The 23714-nt window shown below is 44.9% G+C and overlaps 1 protein-coding gene across 11 annotated transcripts in view; it reads right to left on the bottom strand.

Annotated features, from left to right (window-relative positions):
* TRAK1 (trafficking kinesin protein 1) overlaps window positions 1-23714 on the bottom strand; it is a 748555-nt gene that overhangs the window by 19037 nt on the left and 705804 nt on the right. The window lies entirely within an intron of this gene.

Genomic DNA, 23714 nt, shown 5'->3' with positions numbered 1-23714 from the left:
CTGTCATTCTAGCTGCAAAATTTGTCACTTGTCATTTTGAGCTTTTAAAATTTGCAAAACCAAAAACGACCTCTATTAAATCGGTCATAAATCTGTAACCGTTTGGGCTAGAGACTTGCAGTAACTTTTATCTGAAAGCTTAGAATCGTGGCTTTCCTATGAACCTAGAACCGCATTCCTACCTCTTATAGTTTTACCGCAATCGCGGAACACGCATTCGCGAATTTTACCGCGATTTGCAAATTTCTTCACATGTAAAAACTGCTGCTGCTTGCCTTCCATTTGCCAGAAATTCGTTTAACCTGCTGACTATCCCTGAATCATTGCAAGAGTGAGCCTGAGCTAATATTAACTAGATACCACTCACCCTGAACCTCAAAGGGAATTAAAAGCATTTCCAGCATATTTCTCATCCATTGCTAGCACTTATCAAAGCATTTTGCCTGTGTTTTCAAAACTCCTATCTGTTTTCTGTAGTGTAAGCTTGCTGGGGTGAACTGAATTACAGTTGATTGCATTTCTGAGAACTGTGTGCTTCCTTCCATTTCCTTGCATTGTATCAATGGGGGGAGGGGATTGCCAGAGAAAAGTGATTACATTGTTTTGTTGAAATCATATTGAGTATTTTCTATACTGCATTTCATTCATTCAACCTTGCATTTCCTTGAACCCTGTAAAGCATTCTCTACCACATTATACTTCTGTACCTATTTACCACTGTGCTACCTTATCCATTTCATGTCAACTCCTTATTGATTATAGAGAAGCGTGCTAGTGCCAGATTCTCCGTTGTTAATCTTTATCATATCAGATTAAGTGTGATATTCAATTATTAATTTATTATAAAGTGGGATATATATATCTATTGTTTAATTTATCAAATAAACCTTTTAACTTGCAAAACAGAACTACTTCTTGGCTCAGTGGGGTCAGGGGGATTCCAAGAGAGGGGTGTTATATAGGGGTAGTCATCCAGAACGCATGAACTGGACATAAAGAGATATCAATAAGGGTTTTCATTCAGTATTCTAGACTAGGCGTTAACTTAGCTGTAGTGCTGAACTGAATCCTCTTACATGCACCCTCTTCTCAAGAAACCCTCTTCCGACCCCTCCTGCCCGGCTAACTATCGCCCTATCTCCATCACTCCCTTCCTGGGCAAGCTCCTGGAGACACTGGCCATCTCCCAGCTTAACCTCCATGCTGAATCTGTTGGTAGTCTTCATGACCATCAATCTGGCTTCAGAGCTGCCAGAAGCACGGAAACTGCTCTTCTGAACATCCGTGAAGACCTGCTCCTGAACCTCGATTCCAACACTCCGTGTGTTCTCATTCTGCTCGATCTCTCCTCTGCCTTTGACACTGTCAACCATGCCATCCTGCTCAACCGTCTCCGGGAAAACCTGGGTATCACTGGTCAGGCTCTGGCGTGGCTGACCTCTTTCCTTTCAAATCGACCCTCCCAGGTCCAACTGGGGTCCTTCCTCTCCGACATCTTTTTCTCCACCTGTGGTGTCCCCCAGGGATCTAATCTCTCTCCCTGGCTGTTCAACCAGTATCTGGCACTCCTTGCCCACCGCATCGCCGCTCTCTGCCCTAATTTCCAGTGCTATGCGGACGATACCCAGCTCATTTTCAGGCTACCCTCAGCCTCCCCCTCTCCTTCCCTCATCTCTGATTGTCTGTCTGCTATCCAAGAATGGTGTGCCGCCAATGACCTCTGCCTTAATGCCAGTAAGACTGAGATTCTACTCATCGGTACTCCCACTCCCTCCTTCCCTGCAGCTCTCTGGCCTGCCTCCCTTGGCCCCCTCCCTGCTCCTACCTGCAAGGCAAAAAACCTTGGGGTCATCTTCGACTCCACACTCTCCTTCTCTCCTCATATTTCTGACGTCGCCAAGAGGTCACACTACCAGCTGCACCTCCTCAGAGGTATTCTTCCCTTCCTCTCCTTCCCCCAGAAGCTCACTGTCTCCCGAGCCCTGGTTCTCTCGAAGCTGGATTACTGTAACAGCCTCTATCTTAATCTGCCTGCCTCCACTCTCCACCCTCTGCAACTCATCCAGAACAGAACTGCGAGACTTGTCCTTGGCCTCAAGCCCAGGGACCGTATCTCTCCAGGACTGAAATCTCTACACTGGCTCCCAGTGGCTGCGAGGATAAAGTTCAAAACCCTCTGCATTGTCCACAAGGCCTTCTGGGGCCTGGGTCCTAAATACCTTCAACTCTCTCTTCCCAAATATCTTCCTCCCCGAGCCCTTCGCTCATCCGCCTCCAACTCCCTCATGGTCAGCCGCTTCTCGAAGCAACGAGCTGGGGGTAGATCTCTCTCCGCGGCAGGGGCCTCCCTCTGGAACAGCCTTCCTGCCTCCCTGAAACTTGAGGAGAACCACCTCCGGTTCCGGAAGCACCTCAAAACCTTCCTCTTTGCTTCTGCTTTCTCTCTCCCTCTCCCCTGCTGAACAGCTAATTAATTCTTCACTAAACTGCACTGATCCTGCAACTGGACCACTCTAAACGGCCTTCGGTCCTGGTCCCAGTCACTGATCCCCTGGAACCCCTCTGCACTACGGGACTGTCTCTGTATCCCTACAGCCCCCCCCTTCCCCAGCACTTGTTCTGCACTTACCTTGCACTTGCCACTAGCTGGCCCTTTTTTATTTATTACTTTACGCCACTTACCTTTACTGCACTTCCCCCCCCCTCCCCTTCCCCTTGCACTTTTTTCCCCCCTCCCCCACCCCTGCACTTGCGCGATCTGCATGACACCTGGCCTAGTAGGATCGTTTGTTTTGTCTCCCCTTGTTCCTCCCCTCCCTGCCTCGTCGCGCCTTGAAACACCTGTGTATAGGCGCGTTACAAATACCATATCATATCATATCATGGCATCCACTTTTCTGGAGTCCATTCGGACTCCTTTGGGTATCAGGATGAAACCTAGAAACTCGACTTCTGTGGTATGGAAAACACATTTCTGCAATTTAGCAAATAGTTTGTGTTGGCACAGTTTTTCAAGTACTGCCCTGACGTGTTTTCTGTGATCAGATTCCGAAGAGGAGTACACCAGAATGTCATCGATATATACGACAACACAAACATCGATGAGTTCCCGAAGGACATCATTCATAAAGTATTGGAAGGCAGCCGGCGCGTTACACAATCCGAAAGGCATCACCTGGTACTCGAATAATCTGTATTTAGTACGGAAGGCAGTTTTCCATTCGTCGCCTTCTTTAACTCGTACCAGATGATAAGCCCCCCGGAGATCTAACTTGGTGTATATGCAAGCGTCCTTCACCTGGTCAAGGAGTTCAGGGATCAGAGGCAGAGGATAACGGTTTTTAACCGTTATCTGGTTCAATGCGCGGTAATCGATACAAGTTCTAAGGTCGCCTTCTTTTTTGGGCACGAAGAACAAAGCCGAGGATGCCGGGGACTTTGACGGGCGAATAAAACCATTAGCTAGGTATTGATCCAAATATTGTCTCAAATGCAGATTCTCAGGTTCAGCAAGGGCATAAATCCTGCTACAAGGGGGTTGTGCACCGGGCACCAGATCGTTTTGGCAATCGTACGATCTGTGAGGAGGTAACGTGTTGGCCTGTTCCTTTTGGAAGACGTCCTGAAAGTCTTGGTATTCCGGAGGTAGTTGCATGGAGGCAGAGGTTACAGATGCTAGATTAATCTTCAGGGTTTCTGGGTAGCAGGTTTGTGTACAATCCGGGAAGGTTATTCTCCCAGCTCGCCAATCAATTCAAGGATTATGTGTCTCTAACCAAGGGATTCCAAGAATAACCTGAAACTGTGGAGCCTTGATTACATCAAACACAACACCCTCCCGATGGCCGTCGGGACCAATAAGAGTCACTTCAGTAGTGGAATGTGTTACCGGTCCACAGGCAATTTCAGTTCCATCGACTGTGGTGATGACATCTTTGCTGGTTTTAGGACGAGAGGGAGGTTAATCCTAGAGACCAATTAACCACTGAGTTATGACAATACAAAGGCTACCTTGGTCTGATCATTAGGGAAGGCCCCAGGTCTGCATAGGAAGTGCAAACGACACTGATTCATGAATACGGCGAATCGTTTGGGGTCCCCAGCAAAGCGTTCGGGTGGGGCCAGCGGCATGTTTCGAGGTAGATTAATCTGCACAGGGTTACTGGAAACCACAGGAGCGGGGTTCCCTCCGGAACCGGGTAGAGGAGTTTGCCCAGCTTGACCTTGCAAAAGATGTCTGGCCAGGTCATCAGTTCTTTCCTTTGATATTATTAATTCCCTCCTGAGGGCATTAGTCTCTTGACGAGCGGCATGTACTTCGGCCCGTAATTCCCCCAGTAATTGGGCCAACTGATCAGTCTCAGAACTTTCCATAGCGCCTGGGTGGGAATTTGTAGGAAGGCTTTGCGTTCTGTTACGCTCACCTGACTCCCACGGAGGCGCTGGCCTGATTCGCGCTGCTGAGACCTCTTCTAAGGTGATGCGCAGGGTTCGGAAGACGGACTGGACCGGGCCCCCAAATCTGGCTTGTCTGGCTCGCAGAAGTATCCTTCTGTAGGCGAAAATAGGGGATTAACTGTCTGCGGGGTAATGCAATCGGCCTCCCACTTTCCCCTCTCACCCTCCTTGAAACCCTTCTGTGATTTCTCGTAGCGTCTCACCTTAGGGTCTGGAAGGACGAGCTCTCCATCCTGCTTCCGATGCAGGGGCGCGTTGGTATCCAGTTACTTCACTGGATTTTCGGATTGGTGAGAACCAAACTTGCTTTGCTTCCAGGTAAGTTTTTTGATAAGAGGTTCCCCTTGTGTCCATGCATTAATGTACTAATGCCAGTGTCTTTTTCCCCATAGGGGCCGGGGTACGGAATGCCGGGGAACAGGCACCGACCCGAGATGAGAGGTGAAATCCTTGTAGAAATCAGGTAAGTCTTTAATGAGCGTTTTTTGGTAATGTCTTTTCATTCGCTCATTAACGCTGATGTCTTTTTTTCCCCTTAGGGGCCGGGGTCCGGAAATGCCAGGATGCGGCGCGGATCCGAAATGAAGAGGGAATGAATCAACAGGTAAGTCTTAACATGGAGATTTAGCTTTCCTTATTCCGTTCTCTCTCTCACCTTTTGGTCTGGTCTTTTTCTCCCTAGGCGCTGGAGCGTGACTGCGAATCCGGATGATCGCTGCTGAACATGGAGGCGCCCTGTAAAGGTGAGTGGAATGCGGCGCTGCAGCGATCGACGCGATGAGCTTTTAAATTAAAGTCTTCCTTTTCAGGATTGTCGGCGAAAAGTCTCCGGGATGCGGATTTTAGCAGGTAAGGACTTTTCCTTCTTCTGTTCTCTTCTCTTCCTTTGCAGGTGATCCAGGATGCTGGCAGGCGTGGCAGAAGTCAGGATGCAGGAGCAGACACGATGAGCGTCCAGCTGCTAGATGCAGAACAACGCGAAGCACGTGTGGCTGTTCGGGTGGGGTTTAAATAGCCTTGGAAGAAGTTCCAGGAATGTATCCTTCCCCGACCACGCCCGGATGGTAAATTAGTCCCACAGGTAAAGTAGTTCCTTTCAGGCCTCAAGGCAGCCGGGATCCTGGAGCATGGTCTGCATCAGGTAAGTGCACCCAAGCATTCCCATAATGAGCCTGGTGCCTATGGCGCCAGGACTGATGTCTTTTATGAGCCTGGTGCCATAGGCGCCAGGACACTGTCCAAAGGGCCCCTATATGGGGTTGCTGGGTCCTTTCCTTGGGGACTGGATGTCCGCTTTCGGGGACGCCGGGCTTGAACCGGCTCCCCGGGAGCGGGCATCATGACACACAGGTGATCCTCCTGCACTGGTCCACCCCCAGGAACTGCATCCAAAAGCGATGGCCATGTCCTGGCCACCTGGATAACAGATCCCGGGGACGAGTGGGTGAGACACCTTCTGGTTTCTCACACATTACACACTCGAGATGCTGTATGAACAGAATGACCTTGGCTAAAGTAGTCTGTGGATTACTAAATGCCAAGCAAAGCATTTATTCTGCTGCAGGAATTGTCATCAAAACGTATCTACATAGAGAAGGTGGCACACCCTGCTGTAATCGCCATGCTAGAGTTAGAAAAGGCATTTGATGTGATTAAGTGGGAAATTTCAATGGGCAGTAAAACATTAAAAGTTGGCCCCTTACTATATCAATGCACAAGCTTCATTTTAGGGGCATGGCGAAATTGTTAATTAACAATAATCTTACTGCTCTTGCACAGCTGGAACAGAAAAACAGCAAGCGTGCCTCTTGTTGACTAATGTGTCTCTATTAATTATAAGGGGCAGCTTAAATTAAAGGTCTCATAAGGAACACCGTGGCTAAAATCCGATTCTACAAGGAAGAAATCTGATTATTTCTGAAAGTAGAAAGAAGGAATGTTCAGGCTACCGTCTCACTTGAAAGGGATTCAAGATGGAAAATCTCTTAGAATTGTGTATGCATTGGTTCTCCACCCAACAGATATTGATATTTTCTTAAGTAGTGCTTTCAGAACAGAAGTATGTTACTATTCACTCTATTTAACAGGTTGGTTTGGCCAATATGTGTTCTTTTGTAACCCATTCCCCGTCGGTTATCTCAATGTTTCTTTGCAAAGTTCAATGGCATTGGTGGTCAATTCATCCGAGGGAGGGGAACATTAGCTGCAATAACCACCTCAAATTATGCAGGCTGTGAAAGATATCGGCTAGCCTCCACCGGAATCTGAAAATTATTACATTGTGGCTGCAATGCAATATCTGAAATGCTACATAGATACTGAGCCTACATATAGGAATGATGTGTTCATGAGCAGATACTCCCCACCCGCCACTACTTCGAGATGTATTTTAACTCCATCACTGTAAACTCTAGAAAATAAATAAATCATCCAGTACACAGTACAGAGGGCAGAGGAATGGTTTGGCAGAGTGCAACTGTAGGCTTCAAAATCAAACAAAATCTAAGGTTTGGTACCTTTAATTGGACTAACTGAAACTATTAGGTTAGGGTGATAGTTCCAGAGACTTCTTTGCCAGATGGTGGTCTCACAATAAATGATAAAGAAAATGACACACAGAGCTGCACAAAACCTTTGCACTGTAGGAAAAAAAACGACAAGTTTAATAAGTGGAACTCAGTATGAATAAAAGAGTATTGCTACTGTAGAGAAATTCCACACCGTTTTAGATGGGAAGAATATGCGTTTTCACAGGTTCCTTGCAAAGTCACTATTTTCACATGTACAGTGGTCTTCAATTTACAATGTTTCAAACAACCTCCTATTTTTCCAACTACAATGTCTACAAGCATATTCCTGGCAGCCACAGCAAAATAATTTCTTGCAGTGATTGTAATGCCCAACCGGCTAATAAAAGCTCCCAGCACCACTGTGTTTAGACTAAAACACTGTTGTAGATTGGTGCATGTTTTTGCAGCCTCATGCTGTGCCTGTATCATACAGTAGGTCAAACAGTTACTTAGCCATACATGTATGCCTATGGCGAAACCAGTGCTCCAGAGATTTGGAAGTGAGAGTATTTTACTACCTATTTTTTAAGTTGAGAGTAAAGCATTTTTTCAGGGAGTCAAAATGTACATCTAGTTCCTAAAGGGAGTATTTTGCTAACAAGCAAAAATATGTTTTAGCTGGACAACTGTAGGTTTTTGTAATCATTATTCCTTTGCACCAGGGGTGTTGATAGGTCTGAAAAAGGTCAGGGGCTAAGCTAATGACAGCACTGGTGGGATTCGGGGCTAGCTATAGCCTTTTGGTTGTAGTCCCTGAGCTTCTACCCGGGGCTACAGCGCCCGTCAGCCCCCCCCCTAGCAACGCTTCTGCTTAGCACGTAATTATTCATCCACGTTAAAAGATACATGTTCACTTCTTCCTATCGGGCAGTTATAATAGTAGTTTATTCCTGTGTTACCAGGTTTATTACTGGTCCAAACATATCCATTGAGCTGTGTGGGTGAAAGCAGGGGCAAAAGGTTCTATGTGTCTGTTTCCTATTTTTTGTTGGGAGTATTTTTACTCCATATTTTTATTTTTTGGGTGTATTTGCCTATTGTTGGAGTAAAAGTGTCCGCTACACCACTTATGTGTAGGGCTGTGTAAATACATTACATGCTCAGACACTCAACATTGGCATACATTATGCCTCTGTCTTTACATATTCAGGGATCTAAACATTGTATCCAAAAGTGGTATGTGAGAGGTAGCAATGTCAGGTCATCTTTTAGCACTGTCCATGCTTGCCTGGAAGGTTTAAGGCTCAATGTATGTCATATTGTGTCATAAATCATGTGTCTATGTTCAGACTATAATTTTTTCAGGTTGAGAATCCTCCGGTACTTCAGCTCCCATGTTCATCTTTGTGTGGTATTTGACAATCCATGTTTCAGTACGATCACTAATGGGTCCTGCAGCTTGTGCTCATCCTGTGAAGAGTGTTGACCAACTGGTGTGTCTGTTTTGCGATTCTAGATGGTGTGTCTATGGAGAAACATTCTTTCACGTTGTTGCTTGCAAGTCTGACCAACATACTTTCCTTGTGGACATTTCTTGCATTGGATGAGGCATACCATATTGGACGATTTGCAGTTGTATGTCCAGTCCAGGGAAATGCACTCACCTTATGGTGACGGTGCCAAAATATTTACCAGTGCTTTCTGTTAAATGATGCATGTCACCACAAGCACACTTCATATTTGGTGAAATGCTGCCACTCAAAGGCCTGCCATGCACAGTGAAACTTGTATTTGCCATGTATTGCAAAGAAATGTTGTCCTGCAATAAATGGCAATAGGTTTCAAACATCCATATACTCACCAGCAAGGCTGAGTACCATCCAAATGGTACTCGCCTTTGTAAAATAAAAAAGAATGTTAACTTTTTTAAATTTAGTTTATTACAAACTTTAACAAACGTTTACCATCATCACCATCATCATCATCAAACAGAATTAAAACACATTTCCTACAAAATGTGTTTACACATTCACAAGAAAACCCAATAATAACCACACAACCAAACACAAATCAGACCTTGGTTTCAATTAAAAAGAAAACTTAGGAAAAAAAACATCAAATAACCGCACACAAAATTCAACCTACATTCGATCAACTTCTATGCTCCGGCCGATCACTAATTAATTCCAGGTTCTCCTGTAAGAATAACTTAAAAATGTAGTCTAAGAATTACGTATATTAATTTTGGGTTTTCACCCCAACATAAAAGCTCCCACCAATCCTCTCTGTTCAATGAAGGCCTCTACGATATCAAGCCCCCCAAATATGTTGTTCTCAGATCTCTTTGGGATGGACAAAATAGAATTAGGTGCAGCAAAGTCTCAGTTGCACTATTAAATAATCAGCAATTTTCATCTACAGATTTCAAGATTACCTTGGTGTGGAACACATTCATTCTAAACCTCAAACAGATAATGATGGTAGGGACTAGGACATTTTTCCAAATATTTCGGTTGGGCATTCAGGGCTTTCGTTTCCTTGTTTAGATGCACAACCTATACTGCTTTCTCCTTTCATCTGTCTTAATCCCATCTCTATTCCACAGGATTGGTCTTTAGCATGTATTTGAATGTTCCCAGCTCTTTTATTACCTCGCTACACTGGTAAGCCCACTCTTTCAAAACCAACTCACAGCTCCCACCTTTCTTCATTCAAAGAACAAGAAAACTGGGGGTCGGGGGCGGGGCTTGTCTCCGTAATAAGTTTACGGTACAGAGCTATAGATCTACAGGTCACCATTGCGTTAATTGAGAGCAGTGCCAACTCATATCTTATGATTACTGTGGGGACAGATCTTGGTAAGTGTAGTATCTTTCTCCAAAATGGGCCCTCCATACGACAGAATTGGCACCACTTTCTGTTTATAAAAATGTAGTACCGTGACAAACAAAAATTTGCCAAATGTTATATGTATGGCTGCTCCCCGCGTGGCCAGACTCTTTACTCTTGAACTAAGTGCAGCCGTCCATGGGGCATCGCTTACACTGGAGTTAATACACATACCCAAGTATTTTATTGTTTCTACTGCGCTCACTATTTCCTTTCCTAGTCGTCACTGAAAGGAGGTCGTCTTCCTCCCCTTAAGGTGCTGCAGTACCAGGATCTCAGATTGTGCTACGTTTAACTTTAGGCCATTACAATCCACATACCTCTGTAAAATGTTCAATTTCCTCTGCAATCTGATGGGCGTTTTATCTAAAATGACTAGATCTGCATACAACATCCAGCCCACCGGATTGCAGTTTACTCTCGGGGGAAATGAACCTTGCAAGTCCATCACCTCCCTGAAATTGGAGATTAACAGATTGAATGGAGCTGGGACCAGCGGGCACCCCTGCTACAGGCCTCTATAAGCACTAATCCTTTCAGAAAAATGGCCAGCTTGGTTCAGCCTGACCTGGATCGATGTTTCTGTGTGTAGAGGCTTATCCGCCAGAAGGTCGTCTGCTGGGCAGTTCTAGTTTATCAACTTTGTCCACAGCAGGTCTCCATCTACGCTGTCGAAAGCCTGGCCAGATCTAAGAAAGCCAGATATTTTTGGTTCCCTCCCTTTTTGCCTTAACTTTCAGCAAATGTATCAACAGTAGGTTTAAGCTGCAACCAACTTCTTTCACAAACCCTGTTTGTTGACAGTCAAAATTCCCAGACTTCATCACGCATTCCGTCAGCCTCAGCCACACCAAAACAAGTGAGGCAAAAGCCTTTCCCAGAATGTCAAGAAGGGTAATAGGGCAATCGTTTTTAGGGTCTGCCCAATTGCCCTTCTTGAGAATTGGCACCAATATAGCCATTTTGCAGGATGCCAGAGAACCTCTCTCCCTCAAAATCTGGGTAAACAAAATCATGCAAAAGTCTGCCCAATCGTCTGGGCCAGGCTTCAGCATGCTTTTGCTCAACCCGTCCGAACCCAGGGCTCTCGAACCACTAGACTTCCAGATCATTATGAGAATATCATTCCTGTCAAATGGGATTAACCACTCCCTTAGTTTAGGCAGCAAGAGGTTCACAGTTTTTCCGTCCCGTACTCCAAACAAGCTTCCATAATACTGGATCCAGTCTGCTTCCGCTACATTACACTGTAGGGCAAGCTGGGAATTACCCATACTATTCAGGATTTTCCAATAATTCCTGGTATTTTTTATGGAACTTAATCTCTGTATCGTCTCAGCGTCTTGTTGGAACATAATGATATTATGTGACATGAGCCAGTTCTTATAGCGCTGACAAAGATTTTTACAACTTTCTATTCTATTCTGCCCTGATAAAACACTCGTTTTTCGAATGGCCTTCTGCAGCATTCTTTTCTGGAGTAGGATCTCGTTGTCGTAAGAAGTTTTCGGTTTGAAAATGTTCCTATTCTCCCTCCTCAATTCTGTGAAGTCAGAGAATACATGGCTGTAATTAATTCCTACAGAATAATTGTTTGTAGCAAACCAGTATTTATTTGCAAATAAAGACGCATCTGAGGGATTTCGAGTGAACCTATTGTACTCTGGACCCACCAACATATCCTCTTCCCATCGTCCCCTCTGAGACTTAATAGGAAGGCAACATTAATTTCAAATACATCGGGATCACTATTGGTCGTTGGCACTACCACCAACCATCTGTTCGAACAATATTTTGTGACACGAAAAAATAATAAAGGGTTGATCGTTGCAGCCCACTTCGCCATGTGGCTACACCCGCTGTATCCCCCAAGGTTTGCCCATTTAACACACAGAGGTTTCTTTCGTCCATCTCCCTGAGCCATACTGCTGCTCTATTCTTTTGCCCTTCCCTATTCCATTCGGGGCCCTCCCTTTCCCACAGCATGCTTCCAAACAATCGATATTCAAGTCTACGCACAAAATAATCAATGGGTCCGACATTATAGTAGTATATCCGTCGATCAGATACAACACAGTCAATGAAAAAGTCCGTCCTACTGGCCTCAGGGTTCCAATACAGGTTCATAATGACAATGGGCTATTGGTCCGCCTATGTTGGGGGTCCAGTTCAATAATCAGCACTTGAATATAAGGGCTTGGATTGAGCTCTTCAGTCACTCTCAAACCGATCCCATGCCTTATAATTGTCAATAAGCCGGCCATGGGATGGGCCCTCAGATTTTCTTCCCATGGTTTAAGTAAAGACTGAAGCCATCCACAATAAGGGGGCTACCCAGCCACGTTTCCTGAAGAGACAGGATATCAAACCGCTCAGAGTTGTACTCATCCTTACCAAATAAGTGAACAAACACCCTTGTGTCCCAAGAACCCATTAACATACATCTCTCCTGAACCGGTTCCTAGCATTACCTCCTTTTAAAAGATACCAGAGCCTCAGCCATCCAGACCCAAGAGTCTTGCTTTACCGAGTTATCTCTCGATTGTCGAGCTTCTGTGATCTTTCTAGGAGAGTTAACACAATTAAAAGTTATCTTAAGGGGATTATTCCCCTCTACCCACTCTCTCGATACAGTGAGGTTTCTGTTCGATACAGGATGAACTTGGTAGTTAAAAGCCAGGTATGGATGCCTGCAACCTTTCAACCTCCGGGTTATTATCTGTCGTTCCCCTGATGCACTGTGCAGATTTATTACACACAAGGGGCTCATTTCTGCATTCCGTGATGTCGAATCCCAAGGGTAGCAGAGAAGAGGAAGCTTCAAGCGACGTGTTAATTCTTTCTGACTTTCCTCCTTACGGAACCTGGTGTCTTTGTACCTTTTTTCCACAAGTGTCATAAAAGAGTCATTTTGGGCTGTATTAGCCTCGCTTACCGAGACCACCCTTAGAACCTGCGTGTCCAATCCTGGGGATCCCCTTGAATCGTCCAAGTTCATTCGAGGGTATACATATGTAGGCACTGACATCATCGTCGTCATGTATCGTAATGTCCATCATGTCGATTACTGATAGACTTTGCCGTGGCGACGGTCTACATTCTTGCAGTGGAGTAGTCATCTCTTGTTCATCAACTTTCCGTCTTTTTACCAGCAGTCTTTTTTCTGGCAATTCTGCCACTGGTTCAGGAGAGTAGCACCTAAGGATGCGAAGGAATTTGAGAACCATTTGATTTTGTTTCCCTTGTGTCATGTTTTTCAATTTCTTTGGCAGGGTAATTTTATTCACCTTTCTTGGCTGTTTCTTTCTTCTCAGGTTGTAAAAGATCGCATAATTGTTGTCGTCACCAGGGTCTGCTGATGTAGGTGAGGTTAAATCATTTGTCAGGTTGGCTAGACACTCCGCCTGTGGCTGGACAGATGGATTAATAGGAGTACGACCCAAAACAGCGGGAGGAGGATTTCCAGCTGCCTCCAGTGCAGCCACAATAGAGCCCAGATCACAAAGCACAGGAGGTTCACTTGAATTGCTCGTCCCTGGTATTACATCAGCAAACAGATCATGTGACTTCATCTGGACGTCTTCATATCTCACCAGCAAAGTCTGGGTACATATTTCCATCACCATACGATTCTTGTTAGTAGTTTTGGCTAGCCTCCTACCTTATCTGGGGCAAAGGATTTGTTCATGTTCAACAACATCAGTGTTTCCCTTACCAACTCTAACAACTTTATTTCCACTTTGTTCTCTCTACTGTTCTGCTAAATTCTTCTAGGGCAGGTTAACTCTCTCATTATCACAGTCCAGCTTATTTTGTATGGTTGTTGTGCAGGATTCAATGTAAATCAGTTTTGAGAGAATCATGTATGTCAAGGTCGATTGGTCTTTGTAGCTGTCATTTACAGTCTCAAAGTTTAAATAAAGGAGCCAGGGATATGGTTAGAGCCGACATCATGCTAGATTGCATGTAAGGATTAATTGGGTTTTCATGGGTGTTTTCACTGCTGGTCCTTAAATGTACGGGAGCTCTTCTCACTATTGGAAATTCCCTTTGGGTAAAGGAGGAGTCAGATGAAGCCACTTCCGGGTTCGTCGTGATATTGGGATTTAAAATGGATCTTACAAAAGTGTCATTAGAAGTCGCAGATTTGTGGAGTTCTTTTGCTCTTGAAGAGAACTGCAAACAACTTTTCCAAGGGGGTGGAGGGGTAAGCGGGTCAACCCTCCTGGGCTTCCTCGAGGGAATGTCCAAACTTTCCTGTTGAATCACAAAACGTTCACTTTGGTTGACTTGTCTCCTTAGATTCTCCCTGCTGATCTCCAACTGCAAGGAGATATCTGCTATGTTCTGTGATAATCTGGCGCCCAGGGACCCAGTTGATTTCCCTGTTGGTCTGACTCCCTTCCCTGGCTTAGCTGCACATTTGTTTAATGAATAGGTACAAATATGGGGCACGTTTCAATTCTCTCAAGCACTTCCTTTGACGCCTCAGACATTACAACGTCCTTACATATAGCTGGGCAGACCTGGGTCTCCAGGGCACCCACGACCTGGGTTGTTATGCATAAGCTCAAATGTTCGGGAGGACTTTTTGATGAAAGATTTGATGAAGTTTATTTCTATCAATCTGCCCAGCTTACCCCCACTAAGGGCCTCTTCGACAGGTGACGCCCCAGTTTTGTAATGTAGTCTTGTCATGTGATGTCACTGGCCTGGAGTGCTTGCTGTCAGAATGTTGATGCATGAATGCAGCTCAGGAGAATGTTGTGTGGATCTGTGAGTGAATGTTCTGAGTGTGTCAGTTGGGGGCCTGAGCTGGGGATGAGAGGATGGCCGGTGCGTCTGCTCTGTAACTTTGTCCTGTCAATGTGCCACTGCATATATATAAGAGAAATTGGTTGATGTATATTTGTAATTATGTACAATAAAGACATACTGGATCAAATATGACGGCTCCACAGCTGGTCTGTGTGCGGATGCTTGAGCCAGACGATTATACCTCTCTTTTTATTTACAACACCCAGGTGAAGCCGCCTCCTCCTCTGGTATCATACATGAGGGTGACCTTGTGTAGACCGGGTTAAAAAGGTTTCCAGATAGGTTCTTATCCGAGTTCTTATCTGAGATTGTCACAGGCCCTAAAGACCCACAGCCAACAATGGCTCATTCGATGTTTTTTGCGAAGGTCCCCTCCCTTTTGCCCCCAAGGTTAATGGTGGCTCCTCTGTAGACTCTAGGTCATCCTGTCCTGAGTGGAGTGGAAGTCTTTGATACATTCAGTTCACGGGTTACAGAAACACCACAGCTTATCTCTACTTCTGCGACTTCAGCGGCCAAAAGGGAGGGAGAGGATCTTGCCAGAAGATGTAACCTGCTTGTCTTCTCATTCTTTGCGTGTCTCCTTGGTCCTGGTCCATGTCCGTGATGATACCGCTAGCCCGCCTGGCCCACAGGAAACACTGCTGCATTCTTAAATGTGCATCAGTGGGTGAGTGCTTCAATGTTAGACTCCTCCTCCAGTTAAACAGCAAAGGCAGACTCCTTTGAGGTAATCCAAAAAGAACAGCAGCCTCACGCAGGAAACAATCCTGACTCGCCTTTCATAAAAATCTCCTCGTCAATGGAAGTGGGATAGTGGATCGTGCAAGCACTGATGTCCCTTGTATCTATAATATTTGGTTTACATCTGTTTCGGTGCAGATGTGTGGTCAGGTTTTGCATCTCCTAACATTGCACGGGGATGTTCTATGTCTTATTTGTTCTTCATCCAGTAGAAATGTGCTTCTGGTCAGGGACCATGTTAGCTTTCTCAGTAGTTTGTATTCAATTAAGGGGTTTCCTTGAAAATAGCCCTCAGCTCCTCATCTTTGTTAAATATTGATTTTAGGTCCAAGAGTATTCTTTCAGTGGTTTCACTGTCTCTGTATTAACACAGGTAGTTTCTGGTTATTCTCAATGCTCGATCAACATCCCTGTAAATTTGTTTTGCTGAGTGGCCCTTTTGCAAGAAGAATGTACAAATTGGGGCAAGTTGGTTGTCTCTTGTGTTCCTGCTGGTGGAAGCCATTTAGGGGTTCCTAGAATTCTTCCCCTTCTGTTCAAATCAAGAAAAGGTCACTGATATAGCCCATGTTAGTGGTTTATGGGACTGTTGTATAAACTGCTGCTCAAGGTCTGTCATGAAAAGGGTTGCCTACTTTGGCACCATTCCTGTGCCCATGGCTGTTCCAGCTAAGAGAATCCTGCAGGTGTCTCACCTGCCAGTCCCCGGTGATCAGTCATCCAGGCGGCTAGCACACAGCCATCGCTTTTGGATCCAGTTCCTGGGGGTGGACCAGTGGGGAGGATCACCTGGATGGGAGCTCTTCAGGGAATGGGAGTGGGACACCGGATGGTGAGACACAGTAACATCTTCCCTGTAACACCTTTTCCCCATCCTACCAAATAGGATACTAAAGAACTCAACCCTCCAACCCCCTTTCCCGACACAAACACTTTCTCACGGACAGGTCACCGTACATTCAGTTCACGGGTTACAGAAACACCACAGCTTATCTGAGCGAAAACGGACTAACACCAGAGCGGTATACCAGACATGTCCAAATACAATGGTCAGACAAGTTCAGTCAATTACTGATTACAAACACCTGACTTCCATCACACTTCCCCACACGGATAAAAGGTGGAGCTTGAAAGCACACTTTGAGCAAGGAAAAGCACACAAGGAAGCAGCGGTTCCAAGATGGCAGTTTAATACGAGGAGAAAGACAGCGAGACCAGAGAGGGGTGCAAGGACGGAAGTGCCTTTACCTTATCAGACCGTTACTTTCATGAACCTTGGAAAATAAGAAACGTAAGACCGGGGACTAAAGCTGAAGAGACCTGCATTGTGTGTCAGAGGTACCCGGGGCTCTCCTGTGTCGATAACCAGGGCGGAGAGGAACGTTTGCTGGCGTGGTACTGTCCTTGGCTCCTATAACAAAGCAGCGCCTGTAAAGACAGCACAGCCATTGAGTCATAGAGACTGATACAAAACCAGCCTGTGTTAGAACCAAGGTTGCAAGTGGCACCATGTATGAAGGAATCTAAAGAGAGCAGTATGTGAAAAGTATGTAATGAGCGACACGAATATAACTGAAAACCAGAGGAGTGACTGCACTTGAAAAGTACCACAGACAGAGTGGTCCGGTGCCACATGGGTGCTAATTCGAAGGTCTCTGTTAGGTCTCCAACGGGTTGGCAACTGTGGAAAGGGAAATTGGAGAAGGAAGTGGTCCTGCAGTGGGTCAAGCTAAACCCTGTGCACATTTGAAAGTCTTCGATAGTTTAATGCGAACTGAAATTGGTCCGAGCCCGGCTGCGGGAGACTAATTGTGTAAGAGGAAGGATCTGAGCCTGGCTGAGGGGGATCCAGGGTGAACCGTGAGTCACCAGAGAAAGAATATTCTCTGAACATTGTGACGAAAGCGGGATCTTAGCAGGAAGAGGGGGATCCACAGTAACAATTGTGATATAAAAGGGATCTGAGCCCAGCTGAGTGGGATCCAGGGTGAATCACAAGAATTGAGTACGTATAAGAGAAAAGGAACTTTGTGTTTTGTTTTGGTACATCAGGCACTCTGAATCAAGAGACTTTGAAGTAAAGAGACGTGGGTACAGAAGGCCCTGGTGCTGGTAATGGAACTGTATCCTTGTGCCGAAGAAGGCGGAGTATGTGCTTTGCTCGAGCGAACCACCTTGTCCCGTGCTGAAAACGTGGGGAAGGGAGGCCTGAACATCCTGACATATCATTTTGTGAACACTTCTTTCTATTTCATGAACCCTACCCCACACTATTTGTATTAAGCTGTAAGGATTGTCAATCTTTTTTTTGTATTATAAGCCTTTTTACTTCGACAAGACTCTGCTAGGACTGCCTTATTATTTGATGGTCGTAGCTTGCTCCCATTGGTAGATTTAGGGTTAGAAAGGCGTTTATCACAACATTGCTGAAGTTCAATAAACACCTTTGATCTGTGATCACTTGTGTCTGTCTTACTGTCAATACAATGCCTTCCTTATACAGCCTTTTGAAGAAAATGTCTTCCATTGAAGCAGAAATTGTTGTCTGTAAGCATGAACTCTGTGAGACCTGTTACGGCTCTACTTGGGGTGTCGGTCTTGCTGGTTGTGTTTTGTAGGAGACTCTGATCAACGATGTGGGCCATGAGAGAAATCACTGGACACCACCCATGTGGCCAATGCACAGGATGCAGGCAAACCAAGAAACTCAACTCTTTCATGATTAATGGAATAGAGTGGAAATTTAGGCATTTTTCTAATTGCAAATCCACCAACGTGATCTACGTGATCCAGTGCCCTTGCGGCCTCAGATACGTAGGTCAAACATCCAGACCTGTGCACAAACGGATCAGTGAACACAGATCGAGGATACGCTGTAAAACCCTTTCTGCCCCTCTGGTCCAGCATTTTATGGAATTCCACCACAGCCCAGACTCATTTACCTGGTGGGTAGTAGACAAAGTTCACAACAGAAACAACACTGCTAACTCCTTGAACTTTAAAGAAGCATGGTGGATACACAAACTTAAAACCACCACTTCTGGCCTCAATGAAGCCTTGCCAGGACCTTTCCACTACTAACATCACCCTTAATCGCTACACCCTACCAAAGGCGGAGCCCCTGATTTTCCCCGCCCGGCCATGCTGTTTTCTCTTTCAATACAGGCTTTTCTTTTAATACAGGCCTCTCACTACATTAAACCACACGTAATAGCCGGATCACGTGGCCAGTCCCCTCTCAATAATCAAACAAATTGTTTAGTTGAATATGGAACAGTTTTCTGCTCTGAGCAGTTTTTTTGGAGCTTCGCCAGTTTCGTTATTCTTTTATAACAAGTGGTGTTGTCAGCTTGTTGGCAGGACTATACATATATATTTTCTGTCATCTATTATCATACATTACTGCACTTAATCATTGTACAAAACATTTTAATCAGAGTGTCAGACAGATGTTGTTTTATTCTTGGTACCACGGGCAGACTAATGTTAATGCCGACTAAAACTGTACAGAGCATTATTGTGTGTAATCTGTAATAATATGTGCATTTGTACCATTTTGTTCACCACTACGTCCCATGCCTAATGTATTGTCTTCAGTAGACATACATCTTCCGTTTCTAAATGCATTGCCTTGGAAAGCAAATGTTAAAAACAGATGTACTCGCCATCTATCATCATATGTGTCTGCATTTACTATCCATCATCATGTGTTGATGCCTCTATTGTTATACAAGATCTTTTCACATTAGAACACTAGATTGTCTTGGGCTACCACATATGACTAGGCTGCATCACGCACATACTTCGTGCAACATTCCATGTCCTCAGCACCCAATCAGCAGACTCATTCATTTTGAGTCTACACTACGTCCTTCAGACGTCCCGCCGTAACCCACTCCCCCCTCTCTCCCTTTTTTCCCCTCCACCCTAACCCCCCCGCCCCACTGCTATCACCACCACAATCCCCGTGTGTTCCACTCACACGACTCCGCCCCTTATTCGGCCGCGGAGAATTGGGCTCATGGGGGTCCCAGCCCTACCACGGGCGCCTCTTCGGAGGTCTTTGCAGATTAGGCTCGCTCCACAGCAAATCGCTTTTTTACATTAGGGCTGAGCCTCCTGACAAGCCAGCCTATCCGTGCGCGCCTCCCCGCCTTGCCGTTTCCAACGCTACGAGACACTTGTCTCCAGCGCATGCGCAGTGGCGCTCTGTCTCACAGCGCATATACCGAGCTCTCGATTCCAGAGCCAGCACAGGCACCATTTCGAGACGCCTGCACCTCGTTGCTGTTTGTCGGCAACTGCTCCAGGTACGAGTCCCCTGCTTCCTTCGCCCAGCCAGGCAGACCTTGCCTATAGGTTTCCTGTCATCTTGTACCAACTTCAGTCTGTGTGCCCCAATTCAGACTGTTTGCTCCCTCATACTGCTTTTTTCTTAACATTCATTTCTACTTTTCATTGTTTGCTCACAGGGCTCACGAAAACGATTTCTACCCATGAGCTTCCCAGCCTCGAAGATTTTTCTCTTGGTTTCCCCCAGTCGGGCTCTCCACGCACACGAACCACGCGCTCTTACAACCTGCGACAGGTAAATTTCCTCCCCTGTACGAGTGCCCCCCCCACCCTATCTACTTTGGTGACAGTATCACATCTCTCACTGCACAGCAGTGCCACTAACTGCGGTCTGTTTTACATTTGTTCCATTTTTTCGCAGTTTCTATGAGGTGCCACATTCTATGGACCCTCTTCAGTCCCTGCCTATTACATCAGGGACTCTGCACCAACCACGCATAAGGGTCGCCTCCCACCAACCAGGCCAGCCCTTATACTCACGCAGCCCCAACCTGCATCCTCACCTGCCCCATTTGTGGATCGACATGGCGTCCATCTACACTCACTGGAAGCACGACCAGTGGTGAGTGGACTCCCTCTTTTGGAATCTGTCCCAGGACCTGTGTTCTAGTATCTAATACTATGTATCGACCCTTTTTTACACTCTGCTGCTGCATTCTTACATTGATTTCTTTCACTCATGACCTTTTTCTTGCTTTCTCCTATTTTTCTCACACAGAGTCTCCTGACTATTCTTGGCCCAAGAAGAAGGCTATTAATCTATCCTGCCGAAACGTCAGCAGCACACCCACCCAAAACTCTATTGGGCCCTTTTGTTGATTGTGCTGTCCCTTTAAAATTCCTAACATCATATCCAGACGTAGGTCAGACTTTAGCCGGGCATAGGAGACATATATCCAATCGTCTCCCCATCTTACACTTGCATAGTGTGTTCCCCATTCTCAATGACATAGGACATTTTGATTTCCAAGTTGTTGGTTAGACATAAAAATTATGAACCTACTTCTTATGTCACCGGGAAGATTTTCCTTTATACAGTGATTTTTTATTTATGTATGTTTTTCCATGAATGGACATCGTGGACTGTCATGTAATGAAACAACTGTAATTTCTTGCAAATATAAAGTTTATTTAAAAGCTTATAATAGAAAGTCAAATGATAAATTAAAATTCATTTTTTCATTTATTTTTTGAGTCATGTGTTCAGCATCAGCAAGTATGTTATTCTTCTTAGTGGCTGCTCAGAATGATATATGTTCCCACTAGGGTCTAAATAACCAGTGTACACTGAATTTTCCCTGTACACCTCCTAGATTCATAGAGGGTAGGACAACCCCCTTGTTATAGCTTGTAGGAGACTCTGGCATGCAGCTATTCCATCTTCATTTGTAATGTTGGAATAAATAAAGGCGACATCCAACGTGGCCAGAAGTGCATCTGGTGGTTCACATTCTAGCTCTTGAATCTTTCTGAGAAAATGTGTTATGTCCTGTTCAAAGCGGTTTGTGCCCATCACGAGAGATTTCAGGATGGATTCAATATATCCAGATATGGCTTCCATTAATGTATTGGCACCAGGGATGATACAATGTCCCGAGTTGTATTGTTTGGTATCAGACATGGAAGGCGTTCCTCCACACTGCTTGGCATGGACTTGATGATTTGTTCCAGAGTATTCTTGTACTTCATGGTAGGATCATCACTCAGTTCTTGGAAATACTATAAGCAGAGAAGTTGTCTGTATGCCTCTGCTTTATATATCTGGATATCCAGGACCATAATAGCACCATCCTTGTCTGCAGGCTTTATTATGATTTCCTTGTTTGTTTGAAGTGTCCCAATTGCCCCAAAATTCTACTTTTTGGATAATTTGTAGCCTACATACGATGCTTAAGTCTCAAGGAATATTCCATGGGCAGAGCTATGAACAAAGGGCTGTCCCATATTATAGTGGCATGAACAAACACGCAAATTTAGTACCTCTGAATCCCTGTAGCCCAAATTTCGAGACATAAATTGACTGTGTAAGATCTGACATACTCAAAAAACAACATACAACTAAACAGAACCTGACCTCTGGAAAAAAGGGCATTGAGTTATGAGTGTTGGTTCTGTCTGGAGTGTGGATCACTCTTTCAGAAGGTGTCAGAGGAAATGTCTGAAATGCATTAGAAAAGCATGTGGGAATCATTGCTCGTCATGAATATTCCCCCCATGTGGAAAAATCCCACCTTTTACTTAGCTGAAACGGAAGGTTAGGCTAGGTATAGAGATGACCATGACTGCAAAATCACAACATTATGTGAATGTGAAATCCTTTCATGGAATCCCGAGGAGCATTGTTGAAACTTTGTATTTCCGATTCAACGGCCCTGGGTACACACTATGGTTGCAGACCAAAGCAACAATTTTCAATTTTCAGCTATTGTTTTTTTAGCTAATCTGCATTTTTAAAAGGTAAACTTAACCATAAAGTCCCTCTAATAAAGTGTTTTCACTAAAACGCTTCCTTCCAACCCACTCTACAGAGCTATATCTGGTTTGAGTGGTTCAGTCAGGCAGATACTGTGCTTTGCTAGGCAGGCCTCCACCCAATGATGCACCCGGTTGCAATGCACTTCTTTGGAGCAGGTGAAGGCATCTCCCTCCCACCACTCCTGCTGGGCCCAAGAAAACCTTAGTTCTTCTATAGTCAGGCAGGAGACTCCCATACTGTAGCCTGGGTCTTAGTAGGGAACACTATTTTTGTCTTGATATTTATATAGCACTTTCTCCAAAGCACAGCACAGTAGTTACAAAAGAAGGCACAGCAGATTAATTGAATATAATACAAAAATAATAGACAACAGAGAAGATAATTAGCAGGAGGAGGGGACACAAAATTGGAGTTCAAGAGTTAAGGTGTGAGAAGAGAAAAAGAGCAGAAGCAAGAAGGGTCACAGGGTGGTTTTGGGACCGAAAGAAGATGGGAGGTGTTCAGAATGGAGTGAGCAAAAGGGACATTAAGGCAGTATGAGAGAAAACAAATAAGGTGGTGTGAGGGTTAGCCATGTAGAATTTGAAGAGAATTGTGAGGAAGTGGAACAGAAGACTAGATTCAAAACAAAGGAAGGAAATGGACAGCAGTGATAGAGGATCGTAGCGGTAGAGAAAAAGACGACCCAACTTGAGGAGTTGAAGATGGAATGTAGCAGAGTAAGATAAGAAGGAAGACACACTAACAGTTCTGAGCAATAATTGAGTCAAGAGAGAATAGAAGATGTAATAAGGAGTTTGGCAGCATGAAAAGATAGAAAAGGCTGTATGCCGCATAGATTATAGCAATCGATATGAGAGATTGTAGAAATATGAGAGAATGAGAAAGATGGGTCAAAGGTGACTATGAGAAGGCAAGTGAGTTGGGAAAAGGGAAGAAAAGACTAGCACGGGTTAGGAAGAGGCAGGGCAGAAGAGATTTACAGTTTTGGACAGCGCAATATGCATAAAATAAGAAGATATCCAGGAATGAACAGTGTAAAGACAGGCAGAGACCATAGAATGAAGAGAGTCAGAGAAGGAGACATATCTGAGAATTGTAAAAGTGAAATGAGAGATTAAAACACAGAATGAGAGTGGAAAAAGGAAAAGTGTAGATCATAAAAGAAGTGGTCCAAGAACTGAGCCTTGAGGGACCCCATAAAGGAGGAGTCAGGGTGAGGAAGGGAGACTAGCCATAGATACCGAATAGGTGGAGGAGGAGAGATAAGATCGGAACCACTGAAGAACATTTCCATAGAAGCCAAGAGAGGTGAGGGCAGAAAGTAGTGTGGAGCGGTCAACAGTATCAAAGGAAGCGTAAGGAAGCATAAGGATGAAGAAGAATAAGAATAGAAGAAAGCTTAGAAGGGCACTACTATCCACTTTGAGGTGGTGGGGAGATCCAATTGGAACCAGGGAGAACAA

This window comes from Ambystoma mexicanum, chromosome 2q, assembly GCF_040938575.1.
Source record: "Ambystoma mexicanum isolate Mex_15411 chromosome 2q, UKY_AmexF1_1, whole genome shotgun sequence".
Lineage (NCBI taxonomy): Eukaryota > Metazoa > Chordata > Amphibia > Caudata > Ambystomatidae > Ambystoma > Ambystoma mexicanum.
The sequence above is the reverse complement of the archived record's forward strand: the minus strand, read 5'-3'. Positions and strand labels throughout refer to the sequence as shown.